Source organism: Marmota monax, unplaced genomic scaffold (assembly GCF_021218885.2).
Source record: "Marmota monax isolate L192 unplaced genomic scaffold, Marmota_monax_Labrador192_F-V1.1 WCK01_AAM20220418_F8-fsc00021, whole genome shotgun sequence".
Lineage (NCBI taxonomy): Eukaryota > Metazoa > Chordata > Mammalia > Rodentia > Sciuridae > Marmota > Marmota monax.
In genome coordinates this window covers 14,110,920-14,134,967 of record NW_026695228.1, presented here as the reverse complement: position 1 = coordinate 14,134,967, position 24,048 = coordinate 14,110,920, and the positions used below count along the sequence as shown (strand labels likewise).

General features: G+C 40.9%; 1 protein-coding gene across 5 annotated transcripts in view; it reads left to right on the top strand.

The window, feature by feature from the left end:
- The window catches only part of Ulk4 (unc-51 like kinase 4), a 536,812-nt gene that overhangs the window by 445,369 nt on the left and 67,395 nt on the right, over positions 1-24,048 (top strand). The window lies entirely within an intron of this gene.

Here is a 24,048-nt window from a genome sequence, read left to right as displayed (position 1 = left end):
ATCTTTTATTTGGTAAACAATTGGATAACCTATCCTCATTGAGTCTCAGTTTTCCAATCTAAAAAATGGGGACAATTATATTTCTCTCATAAGATTGTTGTGAAAATTAAATGAGGTAGTATAAGCAATGAGCTTAGCATGGGTCTGAAACATAATTGCTTGACCATGGCAATTGTCACTGTTGATCATCAGTGTGCCCATCATCATCGTCATTGCTATGTTATATTGATTTTCTGGCTGCATAAAAAAAATGTAGTTGTCTTACTTCCCAAATATAAATATATATATATATATATATATATATATATATCACTTTCTTCCCAGTTAATTGTAAAAACATCAGGACATGGAAGATAATCTGGTTATTTGAAAGTTATTTTGAATTTGCTATTTTAAATTTGTATCAAAGTTCAAAATCATGAGTCTGCCACATATTGTCAATTTTTGCTTATTCTCTCCCTCCTTTTAAATGGGAATTTGTGACTTTTTCAGTGTGACTTGAACGTCTATTCATGTCATACACCAATAGGACAACTAGATTTTCCAGATCAGATATGGCAGCAAAATGAACTGGTGGGTTCAGAATCCAGGGCGTAATAAAAAATGATGAAATAGTGCCATCTCTGGGATATTCAGTGATGTCACAGAAATAACAGTACCTGTAGCCCTTTATTCCCCCAAATGTGGTCCCTGACCTATAATTACATCATTATTTGGGAATTTACATGAAATGCATAATCTCAGGCTCCTGCCTGCTGAATCAGAGTGCATTTTAATAAGGTCCCCCAGATGGTTCAGGAGCATGTCTTTATGAAGTATTATGCTATAGGCTGCTCCTGAAAATCCAGAATGAGTGGTTATGGAAGCCATAAAAAAAAAAAAAAAGGTATGGGGAAAAAAACAAAAAAAGATATGAGTCTGTGAGGTTCCCTCTTCAGAATCTAGTCCGTCTCTAGCCATTTCCATATACTTTCATGTATGTTTGCTGGAGAGAAGACTGGAGCTTTAATTCATGTCTGTCCACTTGTTTCTAGAAGATTTGTTAACATCCTTCTTTGAACATCTTTTATTTATTTTCCTTTTATTTGAAAATGATAATATCATTCAAAATTGGCATACCTATTTATGGCCCTCTGTCTTGTTTGTCTAGTAAAGAATTTACAAGTAGACTTTGAGTAGCACTAGAAGTATTAGGAAAAGAATATTGATTTAATAAAACTGAAACAACTAGCCAGAAGTACAGGAGTTATCTTATTTGTTCAAATGATAATACCCACTTGCTAATACATTAATAATGTAGTAATTTGTGCAAGAGGCCCCACACAGGGTCTCATGGAGGTCAGGTAGGCCATACTTGTTGCAGATCGATCAGTTCAGGAGCAAAGGCCCAGAAGTGGAGTGGGGGGAGTATTAAGTGCGCCTCTCCAGTCAATCACCAGCGACTGAATTAAGACAAGAGACTTAGGCGTGGCTTTCAAATCTTCACTTATTCCTCACCTGCTGTGTGTCCTTGGGCACATCACTTAACATCTTAAAGCTGAATCCTAATTTACCTGCCAGGGCCCTTACTTGAGAACTATAGGGGATAGTTAGCAAAGTATGCTTGGCACAGAAAAGGCCATTGATAAAAGACGAAAATACACATAAACCTGCACATGCACACAAATATACCCTGTGAAAATGACAATTATCATTATAATGTTCAAGACCCAGGTATATGTCCTTCTACATTACACACTTCTATCCTCCTTGTTTCCTCAGTAAAGGCTTATTTCTGTTTGAACATGCACACCTTTCCTGTCAGCGGTCCATAGCTTCTGCTGAAGAATGCAGTGATAGGTAAACTAGCACACACCCTGCATGATGCACATATTTTTATTGCTTGTGTCTGCAAGAACCAGAGCTCTAAAGTCAGCTTTATTGGAACCATAGGGAGATGTGGGCCAGCAGCAGCCTCGCAGCACAGGAGCGGCCTCTGTGGCCTGCTTCACCAAACCAGGGATTGGCTTTGCTGTGTCTCACTCAGGAGAGCTCACTGCAGTCAATAGAGCTGCTTATGACTTATGCATGAAGATAGGTGATTCCATCTGGCCTCCCTCAAGGCCTTGACCCTTCCCTGGCCCTTCCCTGCTGCCAACACATAATCCTCAGCCTCTGGGGAACCAGAGGCCTGTTGCCAATTACTGTGGGCATCTCTGTGTATCCCCCAGGGAGCTCCGTGTGCCTTGTTAGGCTTAATTACAGGGCCACCGAGAGCTGGAGCCCCTGGCATTGTCTCACCATTGGCCCCAGGGCATCCTGGGGATGGGCAGCATGGTGGGGAGAGGCCACTGTGGAGTTGTGCACAAGCTTGCTGCCTCCATTATCACTACAAAGGTTGGACACTGGCCAGCTGCATGTTGTGGTGAATGGTACTGGAGGCTATGTCATTGCACAGAAACGCTTCAGCAACAGTGCAGCTGGAATGGGGCTCTGTTCTCTTGGTACCTGGTTCTCCTGAGTCTCTGAGTTGTCATGAAGCTGGATTTGCTCTCTGCTGCTAAGTGCTCCTCCCAGGGATATTCTGTTTATTATCACTAACTGTTAATTGTGGAACTCTATGGACTGGAAAACAGCTTTCCTCAAAGTTATTGTGTTGATCATTGTCTTAACGATGATGTAAAAGCCAGCACGTATTGAGTTGTCTGGGTTGGCTGTTGAGCTGAGTCACTGACATGGATAGTTTCCGAACAACCCTAAGAGGGACTAGGATGTCACCCTCATTTTACAGTTGAGGAAACCGGAGCACAGGAGGCCAGGTAAGTAAACGGTGAAGACAGGATGTAAACCCAGATATTTTAACGTAACAGTTTAACCATTATAAATATCATAGTGTATCGTATTTACCCCAAATAATGAAGAATTGGCAAAATCCTCTGGGGTTTATTTTGAGAATCATATTGCTAATTTGAACGTTCTTAATTGATCTCTGCTTCATGAGTACCTCAAATATGTCAACCTCTAGTTCAGTCACAAACTGGTATTCTGGCTTCTGTTAAAATAGTCTTTTCTTTAAAAAAAAAAGAAAGAAAGAAAAATGACAGTAACATCATACCTAAGAACCTTCTGTATACTCTAGAGTTAGTGTCTTCTCTCTGACATGGCTACACGGGGGCCCCTCTGGTTGACAGAGGCATCTGTCTGATGGGGCTCCCAGGAAACTAGAATACAGTAAGATACGCTTATCAGCAAAATTTATTTCAACAGAAATTAATCTTTGCTTGACTGTTTAGAACTCTTCTCTGAAAATAGATACCCATGTGATATTATGAATAGCAGAACACCCAAGTATAGGCTTACTCAGCTATACTGTTTTATAAGCTTGCTGTAGCTTTTACTTTGTTAATGATATATAACTACAAAGATAACCACCTTCCCTAAAAACACCAAAATATTAGAATCTGTTAAAAAATGATGTTGTCATTTTATTTATTCATTAAAGATGTTATGGCAGAAACCTGCACTTCATATCAAAATTTGAATAAAATGCCATATTTTGTTTTCATTATGAATATTCGTCACACAAAAATTATGAGTAATAATGAATACTTGGGTAACCCACCACCCAATAAAAAATTAAAATTGCTTTTAAAAAATGTTCTGGTTAAACAAAATAATAAGCACTTAAATAATCCACCACCCAATAAAATTCTGCTTTAAAAAAAAAGTCCCAATTAATGGCATTACAATTTGAAAACTTAATCTCATAGTAACGCTGTAATATAAAATCATCTCCAAATAATAATGTGTTCTTAACAGCATGGTTGAGCTCCTAAGCACTTTTATGGAGTCCAACAAGTTCTGTATCCAGTCGCCTACTTCCACAGGGAATGGCCCATCTCATGTCTGATCCTAGAAAAAGCTGAGTTTGTGTCTGAGAGTACTTTCAACAACAGGTTGAGAAATCGGTAATTGTGATTAATGTTGCATGTTTTCCCTCAGTTTTATCTTATCAGATTGGAGTTTTCCCCCAATCAAATCTAAGTTTACAACTCTCTATTTAAATTTTTTTTTAGAGATGTCCAAACCCACCATCATCTCTCTCAGCTGGTGAGCTCTCTGCATATTTCGCAGAGGCAAAGCCCTCTGTTTCTGCCCCAGACTCGGCTCCTCCCTCTTCCTCCAGGACTCGCCCCCAACACATCTCCTTGTTCTCTCACCTATAGTCTCAGAGTACCCTTTCGTAGGTCTTTTTTATCCTAATTCAATATGCAGATATATCCCCATCTTTTTGATTAAGTCCTCTCTTGACCTACGTTCTTATCTAGCCCTGCCTGGCTCTGCCCTATTCCTCTGCTCCTGTCCCCAACAAAACTCCTTGGGCGTGTTGTCTGGACTCACTGTCTCCACCCAGCCAGGCTCTGGTACCCACAGCTTGTCTACCAGTAGCTGGTGAATGATCAACTCTCAATCCTCTGCTTACTTGGCCACTGTGACACCAATGACTCTTCTTTCTGGAACATTCACTCCCTTGATTCCTAGGACACCAAGCTCTCTTGCTTCTCCTCCCAACATACCAGTTGATCCTCTAGGACTTCTTTGCTGGTGTCTCTGTTGAGTGCTTGAAGCCTCAATCTTAAGACCACTTCTCCTCTCCATAGGTGTTCACCCCTCAGGGAGCTCAGCAGTTCCTTGCCCTTATTAGCATCTTTATACTTGGGACTCTATGCTTGTACCTTCAGTCTGCCCAGGCCCCCATACACAGCCTATTCCATATCTCCCTGCCTGCCTGACTCATGGACACCTCAGACTTATGCCTTCCCCAAGCCTGCTACTCCATCGTGCCTGCTGTCTCAGTCATGGCAATGTCACACTTCTCAGGTCAGACCTTGTATCAGTAGGGAATGCTTCTGCAGCAGGTGCCCTGTGAGCAGTGGCCCAAGACAGTGAGGGGTCACATCAAATGGTCTTGAACTCTTCTCTCTCCCTCCCACTCCCATCCATCCACAGATTCTGTGGCTCTACTTTGACATTCTTTAAGAATTGGATCATTTTTTAACCTCCACCTCTAGTATCCATACCCATCACCTCTCAGGTAAATCACTTGATTGCCTTGAGCTCGTCTTCCTGCTTCACTCCTGCCTCCCATCCTATAGTCTCTTCTGGACACAGCCACAAGTAAGATCATGATGTTGAAGACCTTACCTCGGAGGGAAATCCAAGTCCTTACCTTATCTACAAGGCCCTTGAAATTTGATTTCCACCATATACACATCTCACCACCACTCCTATGACTTTTCTTTTTGCTCACCCTAGTCTAGACATACCTGGGGTTTCTCAAACACACCAAGCATGCTTGTCTTGCAAGGCCTTTGTATGTGCTATGCCCTCTTGATGAAAGATTCTTACACATACCCACATGGCTTTCTTCTTTGATTCCTTTCTGGTCTTTACTCAAGCATCACCTGTCAACTGGTTGGAGACCAGTGTGCAGGGAGTGGTGCCTCTTGCCCTGCTTCTGCATCTTCTGCCTCCTGCTTTGGCTTTCTTTCTCCCAGGTACCACCATCTTATGGTGTTGTGTCTGTTTGCCTTGTCATTTCATTCCATCTTCCTTCCATTCTCCCCTGGCCCCTCCTTGCAGTGCTGGATTAAACCTGGAGTCTCTCCCATGTCAGGCAAGAGCTCTCTCACTGAGCTTCATTCCCAACCCCATTTATTTATTTTCTATTATTTATCTATAACTCTAAGATTATAAGCACTGTGATGAAGAAATGTGTTCATTTCTGTCCTCATTGCTGTCTTCCTAGCTCCTAGAATTGTACAGTGCATGTAGTTTGAAGAAATGAATTCTCTTTGCAAACTTGTATTTGCTCCTCCCTGATGGGCTGTAGCCTGTCTGATCATCAGAGCCTACTTCCTGTTTGCCCCAACTGTCCCATGGCTAGAGATCATGAGAGGCATTGTGGCATAATTGTGAAAAGCATGGACTCTAGAGTCAAAATAGTGGGTTGAATCTAGGTTCCAGAACTTACTAGCATAGGTTACTAAGACCTGTCTGTGCTTTCAGTTTCCTCATCTATATAATGGGTGTCTAATAATACTCTTCTTGGATGGAGCAGTTGGGAGAAGCAGATGAGTTACTTCTATAAAAGCCTTTGGAATGGAGCCCAGTACATGGTAGGTGCAAAGTGTTTATGATTTTTTAAAAAATATGTTGTTTTAGTTGAAGTTGGACATAATACCTTTATTTTATTATTATGTGGTGCTGAGGATCGAACCCAGTGCCCTGCACATGCTAGGCAACTCTGCTGCTGACACAACCCCAGTCCCTAGTTGGATGATTTTTATTCATCTCCGGATCTGCCATGACATCTGCTGCAATAGGCACTCATCAGATCCCCATCTTCTTGAAAATACAGACTAAAGAGGAGTTGGGTAGGTTTTTGGGTTGGCAGGCTGCAGATTTGTACCTAAGCCATTACATTTGTAAGTGCCTACTACAAACATGTGAGCCCTACTACGTGCTCAACTGTATGTGTGGCTCTATGCTTGGTGTTGGACAGTGATGAGCAAACACACGTGACAGTGTTTAGGTTCAGGGAGTACTTAACCACACCTTCCTGAGCTGTGAGACCTTGGTGTCCCACTCTGAGAACCTGACACTGAGGGACATTTTTCATCTTCAGCTCCACCTACCCTGAGGCTGTGGTGGCTGAGCTACCTGCCCAGCATCTTCCCACACTCAGAGAGGCCTTCTGCCCATGTGCCACCAGTGCCTTCCCACAGGTGGCTCAGCTACTGATGAGCTGCTGCTTATTCCTTGCAAGATCTCTTTCATGACAAGGCAGGGTGTTTGTGTCAGGTCTAGGTTTCAGCCTCAGCTCTGCACTGGGCAACCTTAAACAAGTTGCTTAATTTCCTTCAACATTTATTAATGAATGAAAGATTACATACCCTCCGCCTCACAGGTTTCTGTGAGAATCAAATATTTACTCAAATGTCTTCACCTACCCTCACCTTCTAGGGTCACCATTTCCTTCCATTTCCATTCTGTTCTGTGGTTGCAGAGGATGCCTGCAAGCAGAAAGGCTTCATATCTCCTGGTTGCATGGATCCCTAATTCTCACTTGCTGCTCATCATCTCACCTTGTACTGCTGCTGTCCCCTTTTCCCTTGCCTTCTTCCAAAGCATGGGCCTAAGTCTTCATCCCTTAAGCTCAAAGTTCCACTCCCCCAGGTGCAGGGAGGGGCCATTTTCAACCTGCCGCTCGAAACTGCCAGGCTTTATTCCATCTGGACAACACTTCCCAGGCTGCTGCCTCCCTTGGATCTCCTGTCCCCTCTGCCTTGATCCTACCTAGGACTTGCTATTGCCACTCAGAGCTGCTCCCTGAACTCCAGGCTCTGTGGACTTTGCCTGGTTTTACCTGACTTCCACCCTGATCCTGTCTGCCTTGTGGACACACAGACCACAGGAGCATTAATTTTCTTAGCAAATTAAATCTTTGTTTTCATTCTGATTGTATAAGCAGTACATGAAAACAATTCAGACATTACAGAAATGACTGGGAAAATTAAGAATCCCAGAAAAAGCAGTCATACCACCCATACTGTCCCAAAGCTGTCCCTTTGTGCTGCTTTGTAGGGCATGGACTTTGAGATCTGATTATTCTACCATTAGTTAGTAGTAAGGATATAGTTTTTGGTGCTGTAATTTAGAATGTCACCCCATCCTTGGGCCTCTCTGAGTGATTTATCAGAAAAGAAACATTAGGATCACTGGGGATTTAAAAACAGGAGAGACTATCAAGGGACAGGGCAATAGATGATACACACTTGACAACGGCAAATCAAACATATTCCTGCCAGGCAGCTCCAGGTCTCCTCTCTGTGTCTGAAACATCCCAGTGACTGTCACATCTCAAATTCCTAATAATCAGACTTGATGGTTTTTGAATAATTCTTTTTCCTTTATAGAAAAACATCTAGAGTCACAGAATAGCCAAAGAGCAGTTTGGCATGGAGAAACCAGGGGAATAGGTCTTTCCACAGTGGCCTTAAATATGGAAACAAATTTAAAGGCCATGACCTATGTTTCATCTCACCAAGGTCAGAATGATTTACAATTTAAGTTACCTAGAAGGAGAAATTATGTGATAATTAAGTAAAATATCCAGGTGTTTGCCTGCAAAAGTTGGTGGAATGAGCCATAGGGCCTAGAAAGACAGTTCACATAGAATATTTGTTCCCAAGTTTTCTGTTTTTAATTTGATGACATTTTTAAGCTAGCTATTTCATTTTAGCACACCCAATAATGAAATAAACAAAGTGTGAAAAATGAGACAATGCTAGTTAAACATTTATACCAACCCTACCCTGTCATTTCTTGAAACTATAAAAATGTAATGTTTTTATATGAAATCATTATGAATTTTTAACAAGTCTAATCTGTGGTGCTACACCGTTCCATAGACTGTGAATTATTGTTCTAAATTTTGGATGGCAGATGCTTTCTCTGAGCAGTGGTGCTGGGATGATTAGTTCCTATGATGCGGTTAAGAATATATCTTGTAATTTGCATAAAACAGGGATCCTGATTATGCAGTTTGATTTGAGACCTTCTAAAATATTTTCCCCAACAACAATCTTGACAGCTCTCTTACAGTAAGGAGGGTGATTATGAATACTGCCCTGAAGACTTTCTACCTCAATATCTCTATTAAGAATGTAGTCATAAAAAAAAAGAACGTAGTCATAGAAAGGATAACTCTAAAAAAGTAATCACTGAATATTCAAGACAGGTAAAGAATTATAGAATAATTCCTCTAATAAGAGAAGTTATGTTCTGTGGGGCTTTTGCTAAACCCAAGAGTGTTCTTAGGTTTGAAAGTTGAGATTCAACCCAGGTCCAATCTTAGGTGTTGGAGGACCAAGAATTACCATTCTGGGGTGATTGAAGAGTGCTAGCATTTTTTCATGTACTTGTTGATTGATTGTATGTCCTCCTCTGAGAAGTGTCTGTTCAGGTCCTTGGCCCATTTGTTGATTGGGTTATTATCTTATTGTTTAATTTTTTGAGTTCTTTGTATACTCTGGATTTTAGGGCTCTATCTGAAGTGTGAGGAGTAAAGATTTGTTCCCAGGATGTCGGCTCCCTATTTACCTCTCTTATTGTTTCTCTTGCTGAGAAAAAACTTTTTAGTTTAAGTAAGTCCCATTTGTTGATTCTTGTTATTAACTCTTGTGCTATGGGTGTCCTATTAAGGAATTTGGAGCCTGACCCCACAATATGTAGATCGGAGCCAACTTTTTCTTCTATCAGACGCAGAGTCTCTGATTTGATATCAAGCTCCTTGATCCATTTTGAGTTAACTTTTGTGCATGGCGAGAGGAGGGGATTCAGTTTCATTTTGTTGCATATGGATTTCCAGTTTTCCCAGCACCATTTGTTGAAAATGCTATCCTTCCTCCATTGCATGCTTTTAGCCCCTTTATCAAATATAAGATAGTTGTAACTTTGTGGATTAGTCTCTGTGTCCTCTGTTCTGTACCATTGGTCCACCCGCCTGTTTTGGCACCAGTACCATGCTGTTTTTGTTACTATTGCTCTGTAATATAGTTTGAAATCTGGTATCGCTATACCGCCTGATTCACACTTCCTGCTTAGAGTTGCTTTTGCTATTCTGGGTCTTTTATTTTTCCATATGAATTTCATGATTGCTTTCTCTATTTCTACAAGAAATGCTGTTGGGATTTTGATTGGCATTGCATTAAACCTATAGAGAACTTTTGGTAATATCGCCATTTTGATGATGTTAGTTCTGTCTATCCATGAACAGGGTATATTTTTCCATCTTCTAAGATCTTCTTCTATTTCTCTCTTTAGGGTTCTGTAGTTTTCATTGTATAAGTCTTTCACCTCTTTTGTTAGGTTGATTCCCAAGTATTTTATTTTTTTTTGAGGATGAGGACATACAATCAATCAACAAGTACATGAAAAAATGCTCACCATCTCTAGCAGTCAGAGAAATGCAAATCAAAACCACCCTAAGATACCATCTCACTCCAGTAAGAATAGCAGCCATTATGAAGTCAAACAACAACAAGTGCTGGCGAGGATGAGGGGAAAAGGGTACTCTTGTACATTGCTGGTGGGACTGCAAATTGGTGCAGCCAATTTGGAAAGCCGTGTGGAGATTCCTGGGAAAGCTGGGAATGGAACCACCATTTGACCCAGCTGTTGCCCTTCTCGGACTATTCCCTGAAGACCTTAAAAGAGCGTACTACAGGGATACTGCCACATCAATGTTCATAGCAGCACAATTCACAGTAGCTAGACTGTGGAACCAACCCAGATGCCCTTCAATAGATGAATGGATAAAAAAATGTGGCATTTATACACAACGGAGTACTACGCAGCACTAAAAAATGACAAAATCATGGAATTTGCAGGGAAATGGATGGCACTAGAGCAGATTATGCTAAGTGAAGCTAGCCAATCCCTAAAAAACAAATGCCAAATGTCTTCTTTGATATAATGAGAGCAACTAAGAACAGAGCAGGGAGGAAGAGCATAAGGAAAAGATTAACACTAAACAGAGACACGAGGTGGGAGGGAAAGGGAGAGAAAAGGGAAATTGCATGGAAATGGAAGGAGACCCTCATTGTTATACAAAATTACGTATAAGAGGTTGTGAGGGGAATGGAAAAAAAACAAGGAGAGAAATGAATTACAGTAGATGGGGTAGAGAGAGAAGATGGGAGGGGAGGGGAGGGGGGATAGTAGAGGATAGGAAAGGTAGCAGAATACAACAGTTACTAATATAGCATTATGTAAAAATGTGGATGTGTAACCGATGTGATTCTGCAATCTGTATTTGGGGTAAAAATGGGAGTTCATAACCCACTTGAATCTAATGTATGAAATATGATATGTCAAGAGCTTTGTAATGTTTTGAACAACCAATAAAAAAAAAGAGTGCTAGCAATCCCCTTCTACTTCAGAGTTTCTTTGTCTCCTGGGTACTTCCTGAAAGTTATCCTCATTTTCTACAATTCTGCCATTGGAGATCTTTCTTTGGGGAACAAGCCTCAATAACAGACAGACATTTTTAGATGATGTCTTTACCATGAGCACAGTGAGTGTCTTGGCAAATAGGAGTTTCCTAATTGCTTTCCAATGTGTAAATGAGTCAAGAGCAACTCCTTCAAGAAAGATGAACAGAAGCATAATGGTGCTTTTGATGCACATGTGGGGGAAGGAGAAAGAAGACAGCCTAGATCAGTAGGGGGAGGGGTGTCCACCAGTACAGGTGAGGTCACCAACCCATTCTGGGCTTTCATAATGTAACAGAGGCCAAGTGCTTAACCTAGAGAAGGTTGCACAGTAGTACCCATCTGCAGTTACATGATTCTGTAATAAATACAGATTTGGAAAAACAAGTTGTAATCTAGTAAGCACAGCTTCTTCGGTGAGCTGCCTGAACCTGGCAGTTTGATTGCCCTGAGTGAGACCTTCCAGGCCTCTTTTGTAAGCTGGCAAGTGTCAAGCTTCTTCACATCCCAATTCAAGAGCAGAAAGCACAAGGAGTACTCTGTTGTATCTTGTCCTCAAAGAGCTCCCAGTCTAACAGGTAAGGGACCGGGTACCAAAGACACACAGTGTTTGTGGTAAGAAACTAATACTAACTGAGCTAACTGAAAACATGCCTCATATATAACACAGCCAGTGGAAAACCAGGCTCCACTGAAATTCTGAAACATCCATGCAGGCTTGATTCATAATGAACGCAGTCTATGAAAATGGCAGCCAGTGAGGCTTGGGGCTCTGAGGTCCTGTGAGGCCCTCCCCACGAGTTCATGATCCCAATACAGCCTCTGCTCAGCTACTCTGGACTGATGGCAGTGACAGAGTGGCCAGTGATAAACCAAGCATGGTGTTGCTTGTAACCGAACTTCACATCCCAGCCTCCTCTCGTTCAGGTTCCACCAGTGGTGTATGAGCACAGGTGTGTGACTTCTGAGTTGAGTTTCCTTTGGAGCAGAGGTGTCTTTTCAGCCGTCCCTTTGCTCACTTGATAACTATATACAAAAAGCTCTGAGACTTCCATGGGACATTGGAGCCACAAGATGGAAGGAGCATCAGTTTCTGAGGCACCATGTAGAAAACAACCTCTGAAATGTTGAACTATATCTGTAAGGGAAACAAGAACTAAATGCTAATGAATTAAGTTATTTAAGTTTGGGGTGAAGGGAGGAATGGGTCACTATTTGTTACTTCATCCAACATTGCTAATCAATTAATATCATGGGTGCACCCTATGGAAATAAGACTAGGAACACTGAGTGCATGTTCTCATCTGCAATTAGACATGTCTGTAATGAATACAGATTTGGAACCAAGTTATAATCTAGTAAGCATAGACTTTACTTTTTTTGCTTTAGTTATTATTGACTTCATGTTATCACTCTTCTATTTCAAAGAGTTGATCAAATATGTTAGTACAGTTTTTTGCCCATTTCACTGGCCCTCTGATTAGAGCCCTAGCTGATCTATAGTCAGGGAGGTAAGTCAATGCCTAATGGATACATGCCTGCTTATTCTAAGAGCCAGTGGGAACTGGATGTCCAGAGAGGGCTTTAAGATGGAAAGACCCATGAGCAATAGATATGAAGCTTTAAATTTCTCCGGAGTGAGCAAGAGCATCCATAGGATACACCAAAGTCAAGTCCTTTCATAGATTCCCCAAGCCCAAAGTGGAAAGCTACCAGAGAGTGCTGGTCTTGAACAAGAATCCACAGTAAAACTATGAGAAGAAAAAGTGAGAAACAGATTCTAAGAAACATGAGTAACATTCTGAAACCCAAGAGAACATCGCATTGTTCTCTTTTGCCTTGAAATTTGAAAATGCTTGTGACCTGTTCTTTTGTAAAGTGGCCTTGTCTGACTTTAAGGGCTTGCATATTTCCTGTTAACCAGTTCCTTAGATTAGGTCCTCTGAGTCATTTGCATTCCTGCATGCTAAGCAGTCTCCTTTTTAGGCTTTGAATTCTGTGGGGATGAGGAATCTAGTCCAAGGGAGAAGATTAATCAAAGAGGAGCTGAACTGTTCTGCTGGGCAAATCCAAAGGACACTGTCCTGTGGGGGTGGTGGTGGTGGTGATGGTGGTGGTAGTGGTGGTATGGTATAGACTATTTTTAGCTTCTTGTAGGTGGCCAGAAGGGTCTAGAACCAAGAGCATGGGCAGAATGAGTTCTTATCTGAAATAAAGGGGTCAACAAAATGGAGTGGGGGAACCTCCCAGTGGTGCAATCTAGTTAAGAACTTTGGGGAACATCAAAACTTGATGCAGAATTTTATGTTTTCTCTTTGGAATTACAAATCCCTTCTGATTCTGTCAATAAATACTGTGGTGAATACAGTCAGTAGTGTGTTGAGGATGAGCCCTTGGCAGTAGGCACTGTCAGGGGCGTGTGGTTCTAATTGCTCTTCAGTAGCTACAATGATGTTTATAGCATTTACAAGGGAGGGGAGTCAGGGGTCTCCAAAGCCATGTGGAAACCAGGAGCCAAGAGCTGAGTAAGGAATAGGAGGCCGTGGTCAAATATCCTAAGAACAGCAAAGAGACACCCCAAGTCCCCTTCTTAAGTATACTTTAGCAGTGCTTGTCAACCTTTCCATTATGCACCCAAAGAACCTTTTCAGATATTTTCCCCTAATTCTCTGTATAATATTTTGATATGTCTATGTATTGTGGTCATGTGGAGGTACATAAACCATTATAGTATCTAACCCCCATGTACACCCCTTTGGGAGCAACAGCACCCTGTTGAGACCATATGTTATTGAATCAGGTGACAGAGAGGAGGGAAGATCAGCTCCCTGGCCCTGTGGTTGGAGATAAGCCCAGAAGTCACTGGGGCACCTACTACTGGATGCAGCAGACTAAAAGGAATCCTTTCTGTTCACCTGGCCTAGAGCCTCGCCAAGCAGTGGGGATCTTCTCTGTCAGGAAGAAGTTTCATTTGGAAAGTTGTCCCCAAGGGGAAACCTTCCCTTAGGCAACCAATAAGCATCTTGTTGTATTTCAGAATGGATGAGGACTGCAGTTGTAGGACTTGTAGCTTGAACAAGAAGAAAAAGAATAAAGCAGTGCCCGTCAAATATTACCCATTGTAGAATCCCTGGGGTTTCTCACTGTCAGATATATATATATATATATATATATATATATATATATATATATATATATATATATATATATATATCTCCATCCCAGAGAGATAGACAGTGGTCTCGCTTTCTTTAGAATGCACCTGGGTGAATTTCCTGGAGCATTTCCAGGAAACCAGCCTATGACTAATGTCCATCAGATGCATACTGTTGCAGTCAAAGAGCCCCAGACTTAACTGCTTTTGAGAAGGAGGCACCATTACCCTCTACTGCTGTACACTTTGGCACCTGGCTGTTGGCAAACAGTCCCACAGGTATTCCCACCTTGGTAGTGAATCCTGTAAAGACAGCCAAGGCCTTGAATGGCCACCTTGTTCAGGGATTTGTCAAGCATGATGGAGGGTGCGAAGTCCCAAGACACCTCTGGATGGGGTGGAAAGAAAATCCATTCTCAGAACGGTCTGCATGGGGGAAGTTTATCATGTGACACACTTAGAAGTTCTGTTTCCATTTTTGTCATATGAATGAGGAAGATCCTTCCTGACAAGGTCCTATAGTCCCCATTACTGAAATTATGAGACATCTTGATCTTTCATTCTAGAAGAGGAGAGTAGAGACCGTTTTATAAACTTCTCCATGTTGGAAGAAGAGGCCCTGAAGGTTAGTTTCCAAAGGACAAAGCCTCCTTAATTTCTTTGCAGAAAGAGAAATGTGTGCTTCTGGCAGCACCACCCAACTCCGAGACTTCAGGGTAGCAAGTTGGATTTTTGCATCTTTTCTGTGATGACAGAGCAGAGGCAGCCCAGTGAGGTAGACCTTGCCAAACACAGTGACAATTATTGAAAGGCACAGTAAAGAAAGAGTAAGCCTTGAGTTAAATACAAGAGTCCTTGATGATTCGGGAATTGTTTGATGCACCTGATTCTGTTTACTGTTAACACACACAAGCACATGCACACGCACGGACACACACAGAGACTATGCCAGAGTTTCAGCTTCCTATGCAAAATAAACAATAATTAAGTCTTCAAGTTGAAGTTTACTCCCAAGCAGGATTACTTTTTGGTTTATATGCATAATAAACACATAAAAAGGATAAAGATATATAATTGTCTATAAAGATTATTTCTACGTTCTGTTTGTTAAGGAAACAAATTCTAATGAAATAAAATCAGTTATATGAAAACTTGTTTTTTCTGTTCAGGCATATTTTTCTGGAGGAAGCGGCCATAATTTTTATTCTTAATAAAAGGGCTAATGATTCACAAAACAAAAACAAAATAAAAAACAGATGATCAAGAGCATGCTACATTCTATCTCTTGTAGCAGAGACAGAAGCAACCAAGTTAGGATTTTATGAAACTGTTTCTTCAGCTTACACTTTTATTGTCTTCTTAGGTTAAATATGAGAATGCTAAATTTGCTAAATATCAGATAGACGTAAACTATAGAAAAGATCTGTGTTAAGATTCAACTTTCACAAATCACATCCTCATAATGTAGAATTAAATTATAAAATATATACCATGTGCCTGGAAAATGTATCCATGAGATAACAGAGAATTTATGTTCATATTAATAATGGCAAGATGGACAAAATAATCCATGTCTTATTTTTCAGAAAGATGTGTGTCCTTGAGATTAGCACCAACATGATAGTTCCTTTTCTTTACAGGGGAAAAACTATACAAAAGCTTGTTATATCATTGAAAGTTGGAATAAAATGCCCTGGGCCCTGAATTCCATAGCAAGATTCCTTCATAGAGAAACGTATATGCTTTCTTTTTGTGCCCCAAACTCCAAGGAGAAATCAGAGTCTTGTGTTTATATTTGGCAAAGGGTAGTCACAAGTGTCTCTACCTTCTGGGAGTTATGTTAGATAGGTATGAGGGGATAGATGGATTTTTATTGTGAGTGGTCAATTGTGAGTGGAGCTGTGCAGTGAATTCAGTAAGAGTTCATCCTTCCATTTCAGGTGACCTCTTATATGGCCTGAATGCTAGAGATGCCCCTGTCTTCCGAATATGTTCAGAGATGGAAAGATTGCAGCAGTCCCATCTGATTGGACCTGTGTCTTAGAGACTGTGAACCATTCAGACCACTGCTTCTCAAGGTTCCTCAGGTCATTTAGAGACAGGCCTAGCTCTGGGTGACATTACAGAAGACCATCAGTGCTCAGGAGTCACTGAGCTTTCTGCGTCTCCCAGAAGCTGAGAACTGAGGACTGGCTCACACTGGAGAGGGGCAGCTGGATGCTGCTAGTTTATTTTTCAACCATGAAGATAATGCCAGATCTAATAGGCAAGAGGATTCATGAAGGCAGAAGTTCTAGGAAATAGTACGCAGATAGGTTCTTTGAATTTTTTCCTGGTTTAAAACTAGCTTCACTTAAAGGAGTCTTATACACATATTTACCCCTGTTTTACTGGACTCACTGTGCATGTCTATATTTCTCTTTCTTAGAACATAAAGTTGTGGGAAGACTTTGGAGGCAGAAGAGTTTTCAGTAGTTGAACCTCTTTTAGTTCACTCATTTCCTTTAACCCCAGTTTCTTCCTATGCAAAGGCAGAGATATATACATTGTGGAGCTGTTTTGAAAAATAAACAACATTAAGTAAAACACTTGCCCAAACCCAGGCTTTTTCATAGATGCTAAAAATGATAGCCTTGACTTTGTCCTCCAGGACACCTTGTTCAGGGACCCAGAAATGCCAACTTGTAATTTGCTGGAGGTGAATATACCTGTTTTAAAAATGCATCCTTTTTTTTTTTTTTTTTTTTTTTAATTTTTTATTGTGGGTTGTTCAAAACATTACAAATTTCTTGACATATCATATTCCACACTTTGATTCTAGTGGGTTAAAAATGCATCCTTTCACATTTTAGACTTTATGCTTCTTCTGCCATTTCTCAATTTACTTACTTTTAACTTGGCAAATCTGTGTGTTCATATACCTTCCTAATACCTAACTGCTCGTGCAGGTAACAGGTACTGATGCCTCTTGTAAGTAAAGCAGTACACTAAGTATTACCCTGAGGTTACCCCACTCTCAGTGAGCCCAGAGTAGACAGCATGATGCAAGGTGACAATTGGCCCAGACATTCCCTAGGAAGGAGAGGCCCATCTCCTCTGGAAATAGTGGGGCAAGTTTCATAGAGAATGCGGTGCTAGAGATGAGTTTTGAAACACATGATTTGGACATGTGTATATTTAGAGGGAAGAACATTCTAGATTCAGGGAATAGCATGAGTAGTATGGAGGCAGGAAAGGGAGAACCATTTATGAAAGAGAAAAAGAAGCTTTTAGAATGGATGTTGCATGCATGAGAGGGAGAAATGAAGTTGGCAAGATAAGCACTTGCCCTGGGAGGAAATCAACTGTCTCTTAGTTTTTGAGAGCTGGGGAGCAAAATACCTGTCTGGTTTGCTAGGGTGTTATGGACGGTCTTGTTTCACAGTTTGAGACTATGGATTCTGAACTGGGAATATTTAAACTAAGAATTCCTTATTTTATCATTTTTTTCAAGCATGAAGACATTTTTTGCATGCTAACGACTTAAAAAAGCAATATATACATGACATGTCTAGTCAGCACATGCATGACTTTGGACTGAGTTGATCATTGGGATAAACTTGAAAGCTATTGCAGTGTGCCTTTGAACTCAGCTAGAACTACAGCTTTTATTTAGTACCTGTTCTATTTTTTAAAAAGGTATAAATTTTTACTTACAAATCCTTTGGATTTTTTTCCCCTAAATGTTCATTCCTCTGTCTAAAGAAGGGGGATTTAGTGACTAAATTCTGTAATTGACATTCTTTGAAGACAAACCCTGAGTAATGACTCATGTATTGTAGGTTATTTTTAAGTCATTAGAAAAGTTTGAAACTCATCAGAAGAAAGCAGAGTACATATGTGATTGAGCCCTCAAGTCCAGTGACTGTCCCATTTCTTGTCACGTTAAATGGTCCAGACCTAAAAATACTTGGAAAACAATTCCTTAAACTAGTTGTTTTAGAGGAGGAGAACTAGAGATAGAGTATCTATGTACTGTCATCTTTTTCAATTGTTTTACTTCAGATTTATTTTCTGCAACACAAAAAAATACTCCCTTGTTAATTGTACAGTTATTATTAAAAGTTGTTTATGACAAAAGTTCACATAATCTAAAAGCAAAAGTTTGAAAATATTGAAACAAGTCTAAAGGAACTAAATGGTAGGATTCTTCTCCTTCCTTCTCCCTCCCTCCCTGCTTCTCCTCCTGTCTGCTGGCCCACTTACCTCTTGCCCTCCGGGCAGCCCAATCTGGGTGCTGGGGGAGCGCTAGGCTAGTGTTGCTGAGCTCATTCTGCAAAGAAGTAGAATCAGGAACTTCCGTATGCCAAAAAGGGTAGGACTAATGTTGTCAAAGAGGAAATTTAGTGTTACTTGTGAGGCAAGTGAAAGAAGGAACCCCATCCTTGCCACCCCACCCCACCCCCCAAAAAAAAACGGATAAAATTAAACTCCAGGATTTTGTGCTTTATCCAAACGAAAGTGGTAGGAAACTGAAGAGGTGAGAAGAAGAGAGTCCCAGGGAGCAGGAGCTGTGTCCTCCATGCATGAGGCAATCCATGTAGTCAGTGCCTAGTGTCCATTCACGAGAACACTTCCCTGTCCTGCTGAAAGACCGGACAGCAATCCCACTGCCCTCAGGAGGAAGCCTGGGGTCTTGGATGTGGTTTAGGAAGTCCTTCCTGACTTTTGCTTCTCTCTGGTATCTCCTCACCTCCTCTTCTATACCTGCCAGCTCTTCAGGCCCCTAACAGTTCCCTCCATCAGCTGGACTCGGACACCACTGATCTGTTCCCACTACTGGAGCAATGTTTCCTTCCCACCCTCCTCCTGTCCTTATCTATTCTCCTGGCAAATCACTGCTATCTATGTATGTCTCCATGTAGAGCATTTTCTGATGAGGGCTGGATGACCTCCTGTCTCACCCCCACAATAGCATTTCATAACATCCTTATGTCTAGTTTCTATATAGAGATCAGAGTTCAGAAACTGCTTGTTCACTCCCCACTAGCATTGAGCAGAATGCGTAGGATTTACATAGAAAACAGACACAGGGAGGACAGAAGGACAAGAGGAAGGAAAGGAGAGAAGAAGAAGTAGAACTGAATGTCTGTAAGGGATTGTGCGAGACATTAGGATTAATTTTTTTTTTAAATCTCCTTGCCTACAAGGAATTTTGTAGCCCACTGGGGAAGAGAGATTCAAATTATATTACTAAAAAATACAGTACAAGAAAGCATATACCAGGGTTGCAAACCAAGTGCTTTGAAGTCATCCAGGGCAGCTACTCACCAAAGCCTTTCTGTTGATCTCAGAAATGGGGAAGGGTCATAGGACTAGTGGGACCAGGCAGTTGGGTGATGAGCTTGCCCTGGTTAAATACTACCAGAGTAGTTGCGATTTGCAGCCCCAGGTGCCTACTAGACCCTCCCCACTTCCTTTAGAGGTGGTTAGACGAAATCCATGCTTGGTGCAGGGGCACTCCAAGGAACTCCAGGGCTTTTTTGCTCTAAACTGAAGACAAGCACCAAGAGCAACCCCCTAGTTCCTCTGGGAGCAGGAGTCTCTCTGTTACTGAATGGGTGATGGTACTTTTAGCTTTATTATTGCTCTGATGAGAGTCCTAAAGGAAAAAGGCCCATCCTCTCCCCAGAGCTTTCCCAACCAAGGTTCTAATGATGCTGCTAAAGTGAAGAACATGGAGGGGCAGCATATACAAGCTTATCGCACTGGAACATTAATGAACATGATCCTGTTTTCAGTGTTGAAAAATATAAAGATAACAGAGATGCTTAACGTGTTGTCTAGGTGAGTCATTTCTTTTCAAATAAATTGTGTAAAACCAAAGAGAAGGGCCCATCAGCCCTGCTGCAGCTTCTGGGTCCCATTTATGTCCCCGTCAGTAATCACCTCACGAGGCCTGTGGTAGAAAATAGAAAGATAATTAGCGTTAGTTGGAGGGAGAAGCTTCCACGGCAGCAGAGGCTTATTCATCCTTATGTGCGTCTACAATGCGATGGGAACTCGTGAGGATTCAAATTAAAACAAGACCACAGCTTGTCAGCCGTTTACTTTTTTTGTTCATTTGATTCTTTATTAGGCAGTAGCTGCCTATGCATTTCTTATATGACTTTAGCTCTAATAACAGTAGCAACATCCTAATTATTAGAGGCCTCTAAATCAACTTTGATTGCAACATAGACAAGGAAAATGTATTAGAAACCTCAGGCTCAATTGAAACTCAAGATGGAAGCGTAGATTGTAGTGCAAGTCCATTAGTCTTCTGGGCATCCCTTTTTTCCTCCCCATTCTGATCTCTTTCCTGAGAACATGAAGTAGCCCGTGGCTGTGCATTTCTGTTGTGACTGTATAGGTTTGCTTCTTTCCCTGCATAAAAATTTAGATAGAGAAGCTTGATTCTGAACCATGGACACATTAACTGACTCTCCCCATATGCTTCCACACTCTTCCAGACTGAGACTTTCATCAGAGGGAGGGACACTCAGTAAACCACCATGGCATTTGGTTCTATTGCACCTACACTGAATCTGTCACAAGCTGTATTAAAAATTTTTTAAACCCCAAATTACTTCATTACTTCATCTGACATATCTGTTGCAATTTTATGCTGCCTTGACTTTTAATATATAAAAATTTTTATTTATGAAACCATTTTACAGTCACTTCAGAATGCATTCCATTTCTAAAGCAATATTTGAAAAAAAAAATCTAAAGTTCATTTTTGTTGTTCAGTTAGTTGTTTGTCTTCTCTGCGGGATGGACATCATCTTGATTAGGAAAGTGAAATGTAGGAATGGGGTCCTCATGGGGATGCTTAGCAGGGCTTTCTTTCCGGGAACTTTCAAGATCAAATATGGCTACCCTAAAGTCACTTGCCCTGGTTTCCTGATTGCAAGCTGAAGCCCCCACATTTTCATTTCCCTTGTCCTTCACCCTTCTGGCTGCTACCAGAGGATGCAGCCAACCTCCTGCAACAGAGTTTCAGCCCTGGGTCCAAGGGGCAGAGATGAGAGGTGGCACTTGCCGCACCTTGCCTGATTCTGGAGTGTGGGAGGGCATGATGGGGTTCATGTTTGCCATTCATGTGTGTGTTCATCTGCTCTTCTGTGCCAGACATTGCTATATTCTAGTGATTTCATGCCTTGGGGTCTCTGATGATAAAGTTGGTGTGTGTGAAGAGAGAAAATGAAGGTTCTCAAGGAATGATTTAATTTCAAAGTTTCCCCTTTCCCTTTCCATTATAGAGCACAAAGAATTTATTATAGAAGCAAAGAATGTACTTGATGAAGATGACTGGGAACGTATACATTTTGTAAAATCAAAGTTATAACATATGGTGGTTCTAACATCTGCATTTCTCCCTCAGTTGCTGTAATGCTTTTAGTAGACTTCCCATAGTGTAGGTGAACATTGACAAATAGAACTTTAGTTGTCAATGCTGATCTGGTTTGTCTTCATCATGCTTAAAGTGGCATTGACTGTCCAGCTCCTTCAAAGAACTCAGTTGTCCAAAAAAATCAGAGTGTCAAATGGTGTACTTTTTCTAACCAGGACTAGCCACCCTTTTTTTTTTTTTACCATCTATAATGGTTATCCATTACCACAAGAATGTACAACATATCCCCAAAACTCTGTAGCATACATCAATAAGCATTTATTTCTGGATCATGTGATTGTAGGTCATCTGAGTCCAGCTGACCTAAGCTAGGCTGAGTACAAAAGGCAGGTTGGCCGATGGACTAGTCGGAGCAAAATTTTCTGAAGGCAGTGGCAGAGGCACAAAAAGACTCAAATCCAACCATGAAAGTACATCCTAGGCTTCTACTTGCATCATATCCATTAACATCCCATTGGCCAAATCAAATCACAAGATTAAGTCCAAAGCAAGGAGATAAGTATCTCTATCCACCATAATACTAAAGTAAGATGCATGATCAAGTTCATGTGACTATCTTTTGGAAAATAATATAAATGATCTCACCATCACAGGGCCTGGCGACAAATAGTGAATCCCATATAAATCAACTTGTTCCCTTACTGTCAATGCTGCAACATAATCCTGCCTATTTTTCTCCTTGTGTGCAGTACTGGGGATTACACCCAAGGACATTCTACCACTGAGCTCCATCCCCAACTCTTTATTTTATATTGAGACAGGATCTCACTAAATTGACCAGACTGGCCTCAAACTTGCAATCCTCCTGACTAAGCCTCCCAACTAGCTGGGATTAGAGATATACCTCCATACCCCACGCCCTGAAGCCTTTTTAATCAAGAGGAAATACCAGATATGTCACCAGCCTGGGATGCTTCAGAGGTGGGAGAGACAGCTAGGTTACCATTTGGAAAAATTGAGGAATTTGGTTCTATACTCACCTTAAGAATTACTCTCTTATCTCCATGCCTGCTTGTACAGTTTGCACATGTGTCTTCTCCTTTTCTGGGTTCTTAATTTTTTTCAAGAGCATAAATGGGCCCCTTCATCCCCTGTGTACTCACTCCTGCCTGTCCAGTTCTGAAACACTCCCAGTGAGTGCATGTAAAATGGCAGGCACTTCAGCATGGCACTGAGAGTGGTTTCCTGTATGAACCTGGGCTCATTTTCACATTATTAAATCACACATTAGAGATGAAAGAACCTTTAGAAATCATCTAGTTCAGCATGCCCAGTAGAACTTTCTATGATGATAGGAATGAGTTGTGTTTGTCCCATTCAGTACAGCAGCCATTGGCCATAGGTGATTATTGGACACTCTTAAGTACATCAATGCTGAGGGCCTGGATTTTAATTTTGTTTGATTTTAATTAATTTAACAAATTATATAGCCATGTATGGCTAGCAACTTCTATATTATACCTTGGAAGTCTAGTTAATCCCTTTTTAGCCCAGAGTAGACATTAAAAGTTATTTCTTGAATGAATGAATGAATGAATGAATGAATGAATGAATGAGGAAGAGAGAGATGACCCCCCAACCCAGTTCACATGGCAAATAAAAATCTGGAACCACAGATAGACTGGCCCAAGCATTAGCTCTCCATTTCCCATCTCCTAGAGACTTATATTTGCATTAGTTTGGTCTTAATTCTGTACTTGTAACCTTCTAACAATATCTGAATGCCTCGTGGTCAAATAGGTTAGGGGAAAAAAAAGAACAGAAAAACAAAACTATTTTTCTCTCTTTAGTAATTTGAAGAGTGAGCATTAAAAACTCAATCAAACATCAAATAATTTTTTATACAGTAGAAATAATATGTACTTTCCATCCAAATTAAAACACACGCTTCCAGCAATTTAATTATGCAAATGTGATATAAGCAGCGGGGAAACAGTGTTAAAGGGGAAGAATGAAGATTGATAAGCAAAAATTTCTGGTGACATTTTCCTTTTTAATTTCCTCTTTTGGTTAATATTATGCTGATTTTTCATGCACTGCTTAGGTGGATACTTTGTTTCTTTGTATTAAGTGCTTCTAGAAATTTATGCAAATAATATTAATCACTGTTGAGGAAAACAACAGCCATTACCGCCCCCACTGTCCACAAGTGTTAAGCAACAGTAATAGATGGGTCTTTAGGTGTGAATATGATTAAACTCACTGGTAAGCAAAGCCGCTGTATTCAAAAAAAGGCTCTTTTTTCTCCAGCTATATGGACAAGTCTGGATTCTGCAGTATAATTCCCACTATTGCTAAAGGATGACCCAAAGCAAAAAATTGGTGGGTAGAGATCGTCCCATCCCCATCTCATCAAAAGAGCCCTGTTTCTACTGGTCCTTAGCAGTAGGCACTCCGTCTTAAGGGGGTCCTTCAGAAGCAGA